We start from the raw sequence: 14,555 nt of genomic DNA on the forward strand, positions 1-14,555 counted from the left end.
CCCACGCGGAGTGACCCGGGACGGCCAGGCCCGCGGTGGGCACAGGGTGCAGAGCCCGCGAGCGAGTGGACGAGGACGACGAGGGCCGCTCGTGTCACCTCTTGGGGTGACGCCCAAGCTGCCGGGGAGCTAGGTCCTTGTAAAGGGGGACGGGCCTCCTGGGAGCTGGGCTATGACCCGTTAGCCCCTCTATTGGGCCCACACAAAGCGTGCAAGGGAAAGGCGACCTTGAGAAGGACCGTACCGCTCCCAGCGGTTTCGGTAGACCCAGTGCTCGCTCTGGTCCCGCACGCTTGCCCTGCTTCTGCCCGCAGCCTCCGCGGAGCCACCGCGGGGTGAGCGCTGGTGAGGGGGGTCCGGTTCGTCCGTGTACAGGCTCCCCGAACCTCACACACGCCGGGGGGGAGCCCCTGTTGTCTCATCTTGCAGACGAGGAACATCCCAAGGTGGACCGTGAGACGCTGACCCCCGGCCCCCACCCCCTGCTCCCCGTGTCTGTGGGTTCGCCTCCTCCGCGTCCTTCACATGTTTGGAATGGAGGCCGACTTATTTCGCTCAGCGCCGTGTTGAACCTCCTCCCAAGGCTCATCCACGTGGTTCCGTGGCACAGTGACATGCCGTGGCGTGGACGGATGACGTGGGACTGATGCGTCACCCGCCACAGGACACCGGATGGCGTCCACCTTCTCGCTGTTGCGAACCCTGCGGCTGAGAACGTCTGGGGGTCTGCTTGTGACGCTGCCACGACTCTGCTGGGGACACTCCCAGTTGGGGACACTCCTGGACGCGGGATGACAGGCCCGTGTGACGGCAGTTCTGCTGCTCTGAGGGAGCCCGGTGCTGATCTCCAGAGCGGCTGCAGCGCACGGGCCAGGTGCCCCGGGTCCTTGCCACCTCCTTTTCCTGCCTCTGTGTGTGCGTGTGACAACAGCTCTCCCGCCGTCCCAGGTGGCCTTCTGGACATTGTCCCTTTGGCAGGTGTCCCGTCTGCGGGCAAGGACACTTGGGTCAGAGGGGCTAGGAGCGTCCCATGTCACGCGGCCAGTGAGCTCCCGGTGGGCCCCAAGCCAGGCCCCAGCCTCCGGCCCAGCGGGGACCCTTCAATTTCCCCCCAAGAACACCTTCAATCTTGTCTTGTCCGATGAGCACGGCCGTGAACAGATGAATGAATCGTGGATGAATGAGCACCACAGCGTGTGTGGGACCAGTCAGTGGCCACCACCGAGGGTGGCCTGGGTCTGCCCGGGGGAGGTCAGGCTGATAAGACGGGACAGCCGGCGGCGGGGGCTCGGGGGGGGGACCCTCAGGCGTGGAGCCCCGGGAAGGCGGGGTGCAGACAGAGGGGAGGAGGGGCGAGAACGCGCGTCCGGGCTGCAGGCCGTCAGATCGAGGCCCCAGCAAGGCGGGTGAGGAGCCCGGGCAGAGGCCAGGGGATCGAGCCCCAGGTCGGCGAGGGCCAGCGGGCAGCGTGGCAACCCATTTCCCCAGAGACCCTGGTGGACATTTTAGGGCCAAGAAAGGGAAGGATCTTAGAGGAGAAGGAGAGGGAAAGGCAGTTCTCCGCTCAATGAACGAGTTAGCCGACCTCCATCTGCAAGCCACTGAGCCTGCCCGCGCCTGGCCTACCTTCGCGAGCTGGCGGCTGTGTCCGGAACTCGTCAGCGCGGCCAGCGCCCGGCCTGCTCGCGGCCCGGGTCAGGGTGAGGTGTCGCTGGGGGGACCGTGGGACGTCTCCCGTCCCTGGCGCGGGGTGTGCCCCCAAGCCGTGTGCGTGCACCCCTGTGTCTGGGGGAGGCCAGCCCAGGAAGGAGCATTTGGGGCACACGCGTTGGGCAACCTGTCTTGGCCGAAATATTCATCACAGGAGCCTCAGCTGGCCGGGGACTTGCCAGGAGGGGGGCCGGTTTCCAGGGGAAGGACGGTGGGAGGGAACCTCTGTGGCTAAGAGCTTGGTTCACCCGTCCCGAGTGTCAGGCATCACCTGGGGGTCTGTCCCACCGACCTCGGGAAAGGATGGGGTGAGAGAGGCCAGAGGATCTCAAGCTGATCCCAGCGCCTGAGCCAACCCCTCCCCGGCTGCACTGCCAGCAAGGCTTCGGGCCGGAGTGGCGTCCCACGCCCTCCTCTGTCCCTGGGGAGACGCACACTTACATATCCAGGCGTGTCCTTGCGCACGGACACACACAGCCGTCTTGAATCCCCTCCCTGGGCCCCAGTGGCACCTGCCTTCAAACCCTCAGGGATGACGGTCCTACGCCCTCTGAGGCCGGCCAGTCTTCGGCGGCCCAGACACATGACTGCCGCCTCCCCCGAGAAACAAGACCCCGCAAGGCTTCCCGTCACGTCTTGTCGTGTCCGTGCATGGACCCCTGGGCCCGGGAAGTGCTGCGTCCCCTTCGGGGGAAGCCCACGGGGCGGGAGGCAGGACGCTGCGGACAGGGTTCTAGCCGCGGGGAGAAGGGGTCTGCTGACCAGCTTCGTCCCCGCCCCAGGCCACACTGCGCAGATGGCACCTGCTTGGGGTCCCGGGGGGCCCAGGCCGGGGAGGGGACGGGCGGGAGGCAGTCAGGGCTGCGCACGCGTGGCCCAGGCACCTGGTCTCTGCTACGGTCGCAGAGGGTAGTCCTCGGCCAGCCCGCCTCTGTGCCAGCAACGGCCCCAGGTGCTTTGTTAGGCTTAAGTCACCAAGAAGCAGGAGAGGAGCTCTCGACACTCAGGTGGTGTCGCCCCTCGAGGCCACGGAACGGTCAGTGGTCGGGATTTGGAGTCAGAGCTGCTGGAAAGGGAAGGGGCCTCTGCTGTCCGCCGCGTTGGAGGGGGGACCCAGGACGGGCCAGCTCGCAGGGGCTCCGCGCACGGCCGGGCGTCCAACCCCCACGGCCATCTGACTGACGGTGCTCGCGTTGCCCGTGGTTTCCGAACCTTCTCTGCAGCGCGTGCGCTTGAATTAGGCTCCAAAGCCCACACAGCTGCCACTTGTCGGCAGGTTTCCCGGGGGCTCCTTCAGCCCACAGGAGTTCCAGGCGGACCGTTCGTGCCCCCCGACCCGATTTGTATGTTGAAGCCCCGGCCCCCGACGTGATGGCGTTAGGAGGTGGGACCCTGGGAGGTGATTGGGTTTGATGAGGTCCTGAGGGCAGGGCCCCCGTGACGGGATCCGTGCCCTCATGAGAAGAGACGCCAGAGAGCTCGCTCTCTCGCTCTCTCGCTCACTGTCCTCCAGGTGCGGACGCGGGCCCGGAGGAGGCACCGACGCTGCTGTTCAGGCCGCCCCCGGCCAGCGGGTGTCCCCGCCCCACGCCGGGTGGCATTCTCGCCTTTCTCTTGGGTCAGAGGAATGGGATCTCTTGTCCCCTGGGGTCCCCCACAGTCCAGAGTGTGCCGACCGCATCTTGGGCACCTCTGTCCCCGTCCTCCCTGTCACGTCCTCTGACCCGAGTCTTGACGAGAGCCCTTTGCCACGGCTGTCATCCTCCGGCGCCGTCCCCAGGAGGCTCCGTCCCCACAGGAAAGGCCAGAGGGACGCGTGGCTCTCCCCGGTGCTCCCGCGTGTCCAGAAGGACCGGGATGGCCTTCCTGAGCTGAGTTCTGAGCTCATAGATGCCCACGTACTTGCTGTGTTTCGGTCTTACTACAGCTGTTATTTTGGGGTCCAAATGTCTCATCATCCACGTAGTGGGTGTACCTACAAGCTGTGTCCTTTTCAAAAAAGGTTTTCTTTGTTTAAAAAAGGCCGTACTTGGGGCGCCTGGGTGGCGCAGTCGGTTAAGCGTCCGACTTCAGCCAGGTCACGATCTCGCGGTCCGTGAGTTCGAGCCCTGCGTCGGGCTCTGGGCTGATGGCTCGGAGCCTGGAGCCTGTTTCCGATTCTGTGTCTCCCTCTCTCTCTGCCCCTCCCCCGTTCATGCTCTGTCTCTCTCTGTCCCAAAAATAAAATAAAAAAAAAAACGTTGAAAAAAAAAAAAAAAAGGCCGTACCACTCTCTCACAAACGACTTTCCAGTTTGCACAAAGCCAGCGTCGAGGGGGACGCACGGCTCTTGATCCCCGAGGCCCCTCTGCCTCTTCCGCATCTCCAACCCGATCCGTGGACGCCGCGTCCCCCTGAACGTCTCCGGCTCCTCGGTGCTTCCCCCGTTTGCCGGGGACCCGGCCTTCACCGCCTTCTCAAGGGCTGAGCTGAGACGATCTGAGCCAGGCTGTCCCAGGAGCGGCTCTACGGTCCCCAGGACGTGGCCTCTGGGCGATAGGCAAGGCCCAGCGGTTATGGTTAAGCCGGGTCTCACAAGAAGGATATGACACAACCTCTCCTGGGGTTTCGTTAACAGAACAAGAAATGGGACATCTTCTCGGCCTCGTAAACACCTGCTCATATCAGGAGAGTCCCGGGTGTCCGTCCCCTTGCTGTCCTTTGTCCCCCTGAGGGGATTGGGGTCAATCTGTAGGGACTGTAGCTCTCTTGGGACAGGTCTTTGGAGGCTCCACAGCCCCACCTTCCTCTGGGACCCCCGGGCAGAGGAGGGGACGACGCAGACCTCCAGCGTGGACACAAGAATGTGCACAGGTGGGGTGGCCGCACCACTGCCACCCCAAGGCCACGGCCCGGCAGCGTCCCCCCTGAGGCTTCCGGTTCCCACGGAGAACAGGAACGGCTGGGAGCTGACACTGACTTCACTCCCCCTCAGATGCACAACCCAGAGCCAAGGTTGGAAGATTCTAGAAAAGCGGTTGAAGACATGGAGTTTCCCCATACACCCCGCAGCCCGTCCCACTTCTGCTTCTCCAAGCGGCAGCCGGAGGCCAAGGGCAGGGAACTCGGGACAGCCGGTGCACAGGTGCACGTCTCAGGGTCCAGCTGTGCACCGGACACGCCCCCCAACGTGCCACAGGTCAGCGGGCAGCATATGGAAGCCGCCAGCCATGACTGAACGCCACGTGCCCGGGGACACACGCTCGGCCCGGGCGTGATCACTTTTCTTTTTAAATGTTTGCTTTTGTTTAGTTTTGGGAGAGAGCGTGAGCACGCGAGCAGGGGAGGGGCAGAGAGCGGGAGAGAGACTCTCGAGCAGGCTCCGCGCGGTGAGCACAGAGCCCGACGCGGGGCTTGATCTCACAAACTGAGATCATGACCTGAGCCGAAATCTAGAGTCCCGAACGCTTAACCGACTGAGCTCCCCGCATGCCCCCAGGCGTTGTCACTTTGACCCGGACCACCAGCCTCCGGGCCAAGCTGAGGGGTCCTCGACGGTCCCTGAGTTCGGGGGGGGGGGGGAGGGTCTCACCTTCCAGGCCCAGCCCTGCACGCCTTTGCCTTGAGCCCCCCCCCCCACTCAGGCAGCCAGTTCCGCAGGGATCTGGAACCCACGCCAACCTCTTATTTAGAAAGCTGAGATCCCGTCTTCCACCCGCTCCCCCCCCCCGCCTCCCTTGATCGCATTTCTAGCAAAAATCCGATCAAAATAGCAGTGACAGGCTTGCTGGCCGGTGGTTTTCGGGGGCACCCATTCACCCATCACCCAAAATTCCACTCGGCACCTGCTCCGTGCGGAAGTCTGGGTCCTGAAGCCAGCAGGAGGGACATACACACGCCAGTTAGCTTTCTTCCCTCGTAGATGAAAAGCACCGAGTTATTTCCTTTCATTTGCAGCACAGCATTTTATTTTAAGCGTGGTGAACAATATATCAAAAAGGGAACTACGAAGATGCCTATATTTTAAGTTCTGTAGCACATACCAAGATTATAAAAAGAGGAGAGACCAGAAAGTATTTTCATTACATAAAACTGAAGACCTCAGCATTAATCATTCAGAGGAACTTCCTGTCCCCCAAAACGTCTGCCTGTATGACACAGAGTCACAGAAACGTCAGGGTCGCGTTCTCCCGGCCTGTGCAGCGCAAGGTGGGGAGTGGGTTCCTGGTCGGTGTCCTCGCGTGCAGCGAAGGGAGAGGGAACCCGCTGGGGTCCTGGGCTCCCCCTTCGCTGGGGCTCCGTCCTGTCCCCTCCCCTTCACCACGTCGCTCCCGGCCCCCCGGATGGAGGGGCGCCAACGCCGAGCTGGTCCCTGGCAGCACGCCGGGAAATTGCATGGGCTCCATGGACTCCTCCCTTGTCTATCTGGGCAGCCCCTTCTCTCCCAGCCCCTTCCCCTAAAGGCACAAGTCGGCGCTCCCTCAGGGTCACATGCGCGTGTGGCTCCCCGACAGGATGGTGGGTCCACATGCTCCCCACAGAGCCTTCATCAAGAAAGGACACTTGCAGTTTTAAAATGTCCTCTTCTCTACGGGGCGCCTGGGTGGCTCAGTGGGTTGAGCGTCCGACTTCAGCTCAGGTCACCATCTCCCGGTCTGTGGGCTCGAGCCCCGCGTCAGGCTCTGTGCTGACAGCTCAGAGCCTGGAGCCTGCTTCCGGATTCGGTGTCTCCCTCTCTCTCTATCTCTGTCCCTCCCTGACGTATGTGCCCTCTCTCTCTCTCTCTGTCTCAAAAATAAATAAGCAGTAAAAAAAAAAAAAAAAGAAATTATAGAGAAAAATCATGAAAAATTTCAAAACTCCAGCCACAGAGCCTGAAGCCAAGTGCAGGGCCCGGGGGCCCGCCCGGTTTGCACGCTCGTGAGGCCGCCCTGGGGGTGGGCAGCAGTGGAAGAAGCCAGATGGACACACGTATTGTGATGGGAGCATCACTGGGGTCTGCTCATGGATTGGATGTGGAAAGAGAAGCTTCTAGAACAACTCCAAGGTTTGCACTCGAACACCTGGAGGGGTGGAGCCGGTGCTCTCTGCAGGGCGTGGGGGGTGCGGCTGATTTGGACGTCCCGCTGGGAGGGGTCACCGTGCCGGCGATGCTGGAGGCCTGGATCGGATGGGGTGGGGGCTCAGGGGGAGGGGAAGGACAGGGAGGGGCAGGCCGGGGGCGCCCCTTGTTGGGGACGAGCCAGGGAGGTACGTCCCGAGGGGCCGCCTCAGTGACACCGGCAGGAGACTGACCAAAGCAAAGAGTGGGTGGGCGCAGGGTCTCGGAGGGGACCCGTGAGAAGAGAGAAGGGGGCGGAGCAAGTCTTTGGACTCGGTTTGGGATAGAAAAGGGGCAGAGGAATAGTCTGGAGGGACAGGCCGTGGCTGGTTCTGTTTGGGATTCTCCCGGCTGGCTTTGTGACCCGGGACACTCAGCATTCTTCCGGGGCTGTGGACGGAGTAGGGGCGGTCGGGAGGGGCATTTGCCTGCAGCCGCCTGCCCTGCGCTGCCGTGAGGACCCAGGTACGTGCAGCATCGGGCGGCTGCCATCAAGGGCCACCGTAATGAGCCGATTGTCCTGTGATGTGTACGCATGGGGTCACCTGTGTGATTCTGCTCCCCGGCTCTCACAGAGCCGCTGCGGGCGGGACCCTCACCGCCAGAGTGCCGGTGACAACACACCCTCTTGGGCAGGGCCCCGGAGGAAAGGCGCGGGCTGAGGGACCGTCCCTGCTGTCTCTCGGGTGTCCCTACCCGGGCGCTGGGCTGGCCGGCCGGACGTGCTGGAGACGAGCTGGCGCACCCGCGGCCACGCAGTCCCCAGCCATCACTGCCTGCCGAGCGGTGACGGGCAGGAGCACACGGTCCCCACGGGTGCCCAGAGGCGCTCCTGTCCAAGCCAGACCCTCCTCTGCTGCCTACAGGTCATTTCTGAGAAGTCCACACTCTCTTTTGAACGGACATTTTCAGGTCACCCGAGGGCCTGGAATGTGGGACAGGCAGGCGTTGAGATGGATCAAGGGTCACACCTGAGTGGAGCGGGGGGCCCCGTGCCGGGCCGGAGACCCCAGGGGACCTTGCGTGCTGGAGCTCCTCGGCGCCCACCGGGGCTGGTGCCCGAGCGCGGGCTGCACAGAGCGAGGGCGCCAAGGGCGGGGCACGGCACTGGGAAGTCCTCCAAGGCAGGGGACACTTGAGCCACAGACAACTGCCTCCTCTTTGCAGACTGATGCTGGACAGCCCAGGCAGGGGACAGAGGCGCGTCCCCTCACGCCGGGTGGACACACGGGCTGGGGATCGCACAGTCACCTCCAGGGCACAGCCACATCTGTATCATGACCTTGAAGGGCAGACGCCCTGAAAACAGGAGCCTGAGAAGAAAAGACGCATAAACATGCTGTCCCCAGAATGTGGTCTTTTCACACATCAGGAAAGGTCCCACGGCACCTGGTAAACTGAGAATAATGTGTCTTCAACACACGGCAAAGGGTTACTACCCGAGCATTCAAGGCCTCTTACAAATCCATTGGGGAAGGACCAAGAAGCCCACAGAAGAAATTGGAAAAGTGCACGAATAAAGACTCAACACAAAAGGACGCACAAATGGCGTTTCAATGCCAAGAAAATGATCACGGATTATATCAGAAATGTACATCAGCCGCACCGTGTGCTGGCCGGAGCCTCGCCCGTGGAACTTTGGAGTGGGTGTGGCCCGGACGGCACTGGGTGGCTGGACAGCGGCCCTCAGAATAAGGAGGCACGAGCTTGGGGGGGGGCGTGACGGGTTGGGTCCCACGCTGACATTGGAGGTACCACGTCCCTCCCTTCCCTGCTTCCGGGTGCCTTTCTATCTCCATCAAGGCTGGGGGAACAGGGTGAGCACCTCTGAAGGCTGGGTGGAGGCCCCACTGGAGTTTGGAGGGGGGACAGCCAGCCCCGTGGAGAGGACCCGGCCCTGTGAGTGCTGTCCCAGCCCCGGATGGGCCGTGTGGTGCGTCCGCAGCAAAGGGGTTAACTCATGTGGGTCCCCAAAACAGATGCCCCGGGAGTACCCCTGCTGGCCCGGGGAAGGTGCCCCAACACGGGTCCTCCCTGAGAAGGGCCCTTGGCCCGGGACGCCAGCTTGGGAGAGGCCCTCGCACCCCTGACCCCGCGTGACGGCTCCCGGCTCCGCGCTCCTCTCCGAAGACTCGATTTCAAGAGGAACTTGGCTGAGTGACGAATGCCTGTCTCCCCTCCTCTCTCCACGCCCCCCAATGTGCCCGGGTGGGCAGTTCACACATCAGTTTTCTCCGCCGTTTGCAGGGCAGCGGGCTCCGAGGGGCAGGACGGGGAGGAGAGGCCTCCGACCTACAAACGCGGCAGCTGTTTAGACAGCGCCATCGGCCGAGGGAATGAAACCTCCATGTTGCAGAAAATGGGGCTAGATTGAGCCGCACCTGCTGGGACGATTCAGCTGTTCAATCGATACGGCTCCTCCGTGACCAGACACAGTCTGTTGCAGAAGCCAGCCGTCCGCTGTGGACGTGGGCCTGGGAACGGGGCGGGGGGGGGGGGGGGGCTGGAACCAGTCCGGTGGCTGCTTGCAGAAGGGAGCCTGGGCGGCCCCACCTCAGCTGCCCTCAGGCCTGGGCAGAATCATGGTGGGGGGGGGGGGGTCCTGCTAATTCTGTCCCCTTTTCCAGGAATAAGTCAGTCCCCTCCCCAAGCCCCGCCTCCACATCACGTCCGTAACAGATCGTCGGCACGACGCAATACTCAAGGGGCGCCGCAGTCTGCCGCGGTCCTTGCGGCCTCACTGCCCGGTGCCGTGTGGCCCCGCCATCTGCAGTCCCCGCCCCCCTACTTCCCGGCTCAGGCGCAAAGCCAAAAGCTGAGCGGGGGCCCCGAGACCAGAAAGCGGGAAGCCCCCCGTCCCGGATCAGCAGTCACGGTGCGGCGGGCGATGCGGGCGTGATGCGTGGAGGGGTGGCCGCCAGACCCCGTGGGACATCCTTCCGCAGGCACATTTGTTGACAGAGCCCCGGCCACGGAGCCAATCCCTTCCCCGCGGAGGAAGGGGGTGTCTCTCATTCACTCCGGGACACCGGCCGCGATCAGGTCCGGGTGTGGAGGGTGACCCTGACCTTGGGCGCACGGAGCGCGGGACGGGGTTCTGAAGTAACGAGCAAGCTGTGCAAACCGGTGTGGAAGGAAGACCCCTTCCAGGCGGCCACACCCCGGGGCGGGGAACGGAGAGGGGTGCAGGGCGCCTCAGGGGCTCCGGTGACCGTGCCCGGTGACCGAGGACTCCGCCCGGGTCTTGGTCTCTGGACGGGCAGGATGAGAGAGACGGTGCTCCGGGTCGGCGCTGACCCGGTCCCTGCCGCCTGGGAGGAACCTGTGAGACCATCACAGACGTCCCCCGACGCATGCTTGGCGGTTCGGCACCTGCTCCGGACCCCAGGCACTGGCCCGGCACTGAGCGCACGGAAACAACCTGCCCTCCCATCGCAGCGGACACGAGAAGACCCAGGTCTCTCTGGTCTTGGTCCAGAGCGGCATACAGATCCGGAAAGAATCGTCCAGACACGTTCAGCTAAATGCCCCTCCCACCCGACTCCCCTGCTCTGCCGTCCCACGGACCCTGTTCCGCCCGCCCCGAGCCCTCGCCTCCCACGGCAGATTTAAGACAGGCCTTCCCTCGGACCGTCCCCGGCTCCGGCCGTGATCTGGGCCTGGCGTACTGGGTCCTGCACACTTTGGGTCATCAGCTCGCCAGGGGTGCAGACCCTCAGGACCGCGAGGGGAAAGGAGCGTGGTGACCCAGACGCCGGCGCCGGGAAGAAGGATCCCTAGTGACGTGTGGTCGCCCATCGCCTGCCGCACAATGTGCAGACGTCACCCGCGGAACGAGCGTGTGGTCCTCAGAAGGCGCAGGACTAGATGAGGGAACACCCGTGAAACCCTCTCGAGGGGCCTGGCCCGCGAGGATCGCGATGCAAGCCCTGCGTCATGTAAGAACGGGTTGCTACTGGCCGTTGGAGACCAGGAACCTTGAGGGGCGCCTGGCGGACCCTGCAAATAGAAGATTTGTTCGGACAAACGAGTGTTTTTGCACAGTCCACCCCGAGCTCTTTAAAGCGGCAGACGGAAGAGCTCCTTATTCATCAATAATTATTAACATTCCCTCACTCGTCAGAGAATCTCTGTGGCAGGTGATCTGCCTACATCCCATCTCCTGTGCTCTTTCCAGACTGAGACGGCGGCCGTGCAATCGTCTCGCGGCCAGGCCGGTGTCCCCTCTCCTCAGACCCGGCACGCGTCGCGCCACCTCAACCGAGAGGGCGCAGAGGACGCGAGGCCAGGCCACGAAGATGCCACGCCCTTCCTCCCACCTTCTTCTCTGGGGTGGCCTCCCCTGGCACTTGCCGCCATACTGGGAGGAAGCAGCCACACGGGGAGGCCACGCGCGGGGGCTCCGGCAGACAGCCAGCATCAGTGGCCCGCGTGCGAGGGACGAGGGCTCCGGTGAGTCCGGCCCCGGCGCTCGCGTCTTCCCCGGCCCTCAGGCCACCCCAGCCGACGCTCTCTGGGGCAGCTGTCCCTCCGGAGCCCTGCTAAAATGGCAGCTGTGAGCGCAGGGTAAACAACGATGCTGTGCAAGCCCCGGGTTGGGGTGACGTCACGCACGGTAAGCGTGGGGCAGAGTGTGGCTCACGGACGGGGCGGCCAAAACTCAGACCTGACACATAGGAGGTCGGCTTTGGTACCAGGTGGCAAGAGGGGGCTGCAGGGGCGGGAAGCTCGCGAGAACCTCGTGGGCCATAGAGTGCCGGCGGCCGGGGCGTGGGAGGTCAGTGGATGCCACGCGGTCTTTGTGACGCCCGGGCAGAAGCCTGCTACCAGTGCAGTGCCCGTGGTTCGGTGGAAAATCAGAAATACGCTCAACGACCTCCAGGAGTCTCCAGGCAGAATAATCCAAGTGCTACCTGGTCACTCATGCGGGCCAGCGACAAAATGCCAGAGGAGAGGGGAGAGGGGAGAGGCGAAGGTGGGCCCGTTCCACATAAGGGCCCGGGACGAGCTACATCTAAGCACACGATGAACTCTCCTCCCTGCCCCTCTGGCTGGTAAACACGTCGACAAGTAAAAAGTGGCTTCCAGGTTCCATTTCCGGTGTAGATTACCTAACAAGCCAATCTTCTCCCCCAAAGCTTCCGTGAACGCTGGCGCCCTGGGTGGGCCCCCGAAGCCATGTGCACCGGGCAGAGGGGAAGCTGACGGACGGAGCCGAGATTTGCACCCCTGCCATTCGCAGGTGTGGCCGACTGTGCTGCCCGCGTCCATCCAGGTAAGCTGGAGCGATGTCACAGAATTCAGAGTCTCGTAAGAAAGCAGTAGTTTCCAGAAGTGTTGCACCACCGAGTCGTGAGGAGAGTGACACCCTTGCAAGGGAGAAGAACCTGAGATAAACCCAACGCTACTATGCTCCACGAAGGAAGGGAAGACAGCCTCACCGTCAATGGAGAGACAGAAAATCAAGCAGAAAAACGTCAAAAGCATCCACCTGGAAACTCTAGCACTGAAAAATAAAGTATCATGAATGAAAAAATTTACCTGTGGGGCTTAATTAGCAGATTGGAGATGACGGAGGAGAGACGCAGTGAAGTAGAATACAGACTGCATGATAGAAATCACCCGACGTGAAGAAGAGAGAGAAAACCACCGTGAGAAAGAGTAGCATCTTAGCAATTTGAAAGTGCTGAGGGAAAACCTTCTCGGCCAAGATTTTTACGTCCAACAAAAGCAGTCTCCTCAACAACGAATAAACATGTTCCCGCTGAAGGAGAACCGAGAGAATCCTCCTCTAGGACCCTATGGTGCAAGAAATATAAAGGGGCTCCCTCAGGCCGAGGAAAATGATACTACGTGGAAATGTGGGTCTTCAAGAATGAACAAAGAGCATTGGAAGTGGAAAGTACACAGATAAATAGAAAATGAACATTTCCCCTCTAATTTCTTGGAAACACCTAAGACTGCCTACAGCAAAAAGCAGACGTTGTCTTGGGGGTTTATCATGCGTGTGAAGTAACACATTTGATGACGAGCCCATGAAGGATCAGAGTGTGAACACCCTTCTGGGCTGAAGGGACACAGCATTAACCAGGTGGACTGAAAAATTGGGGAGTGAATGCTGTATCCCGAGAATAACCCCCAAAATAATGACACAAGGATGTGTCACTTAAAAGTCAAGACACAGATCGTGGCTGAATTATTTGTAAAAATAGTCACGTAATCCAAAAGGAGGTAAGAAAGTACGAGAGCAGTAACAGACAAAAAGAGGAAAAAATAAATACAAACAACACACCTAAATATTGATAGAATAAGTAATCCAATTAAAAAGGCAGAGGTCATCGAATGGATAAAATGCAAAACGAGACCCGGCTTCATACTGTCTGCAACAGAAGCACCTTAAGTATGAAGACAAAACAGGTTGAAAGTGAATGGATGGAACGCATACACCATGCAGACAGTAAGGATAAGAAGTTAAGGTGGCTTTGGGGCACCTGGGTGGCTCAGTTGGTTGAGCGTCCGACTTCAGCTCAGGTCACGATCTCACCACTGGTGAGTTCGAGCCCCGCGTCGGGCTCTGTGCTGACGGCTCAGAGCCTGGAGCCTGCATCCGATTCTGTGTCTCCCTCTCTCTCTCTCTCTCTGCCCCTCCCCTGCTCATGCTCTGTCTCTGTCTCTCTCTCAAAAATAAATAAACATTAAAAAATTAAAAAAAAAAAAGAAAGTAAGGTGGATTTACTCACATCAAATACAATAACTTCCAAGACACAGAATGTTGCCAAAGATAAAGACATACATTTCATGAAGATGAGAGGGTCCATTCGCCAGGACAAGGAAACAAGCACAAACAGAGCCTCGGGGTACACGAAACATTGGGTAGAACTGAAAGAAGAAAGCAAGTCCCTAGTTGTAACAGCAAAAGGGCTGGAGAGAGAAGTCAATAGAAACATAGAGGACCTGAAAAACATCATCCATCACCTTGACAAAATTGATATCGAACACTAAACCCAACAACTAAAAGATGCACATTCTTCCCAAGTGCAGATGATCTGCTCACCAGACGGACCACATTCTGAGCCACGGAGCAAATACACTTAAGTGTGAAAGAATCGAAGTCAGACAGAGTGTGCTCTCTGGCCACAGAGCAATTAAACCAGAAATCAACAGTGAGAGACCTAGGGAACTCCCAAACATATGGATGCCAACATCTAAGTAACGCGTGCTCAGGGAGGACCTCACCATGGAAATTAGAGACTACTTCACCCCGAGGGGATAACAGAAACACAACAGGTGACAGCTTATGGGGTGCAGTTAAAGCCGGGTGTAGAGGGAAATCCATAGCTTCAAGTGGCTTCTGTCAGAAATGAATAAAGTTCCAAAATCAAACACCAAAGTTTCTAACTCAAGATTAAAAAAAAAAACATCAACTCAAACCAGGTGGATTGGAGAAAAGAATAAAGATAAGAAAAGATACCAGAGAAACAGGGGACCAACGAAAACCAGAAAATGCGGACAAAGCCAGTCGCTGATTCTTTGAAAAGTCACACAGTTGACCAAATCGGAGCCAGACTGACCGAGGGAAAAAAACAAAAAAAAACAAAAAACAAGAAAAACACAAACGATCAATATCAGCAGTCAAAAAATTGCTATTTCAGGGGCGCCTGGGTGGCTCAGTCGGTTGAGCGTCCGACTTCGGCTCAGGTCATGATCACGCGGTTCGTGGGTTCGAGCCCCACGTCGGGCTCTGTGCTGACAGCTCAGATCCTGG

The sequence above is a fragment of the Lynx rufus genome, unplaced genomic scaffold (genome assembly GCF_022079265.1).
Source record: "Lynx rufus isolate CCGP_SWC_20201006 ecotype Redwood Valley unplaced genomic scaffold, mLynRuf1.p SCAF_36, whole genome shotgun sequence".
In the NCBI taxonomy this organism is placed as follows: Eukaryota; Metazoa; Chordata; class Mammalia; order Carnivora; family Felidae; genus Lynx; species Lynx rufus.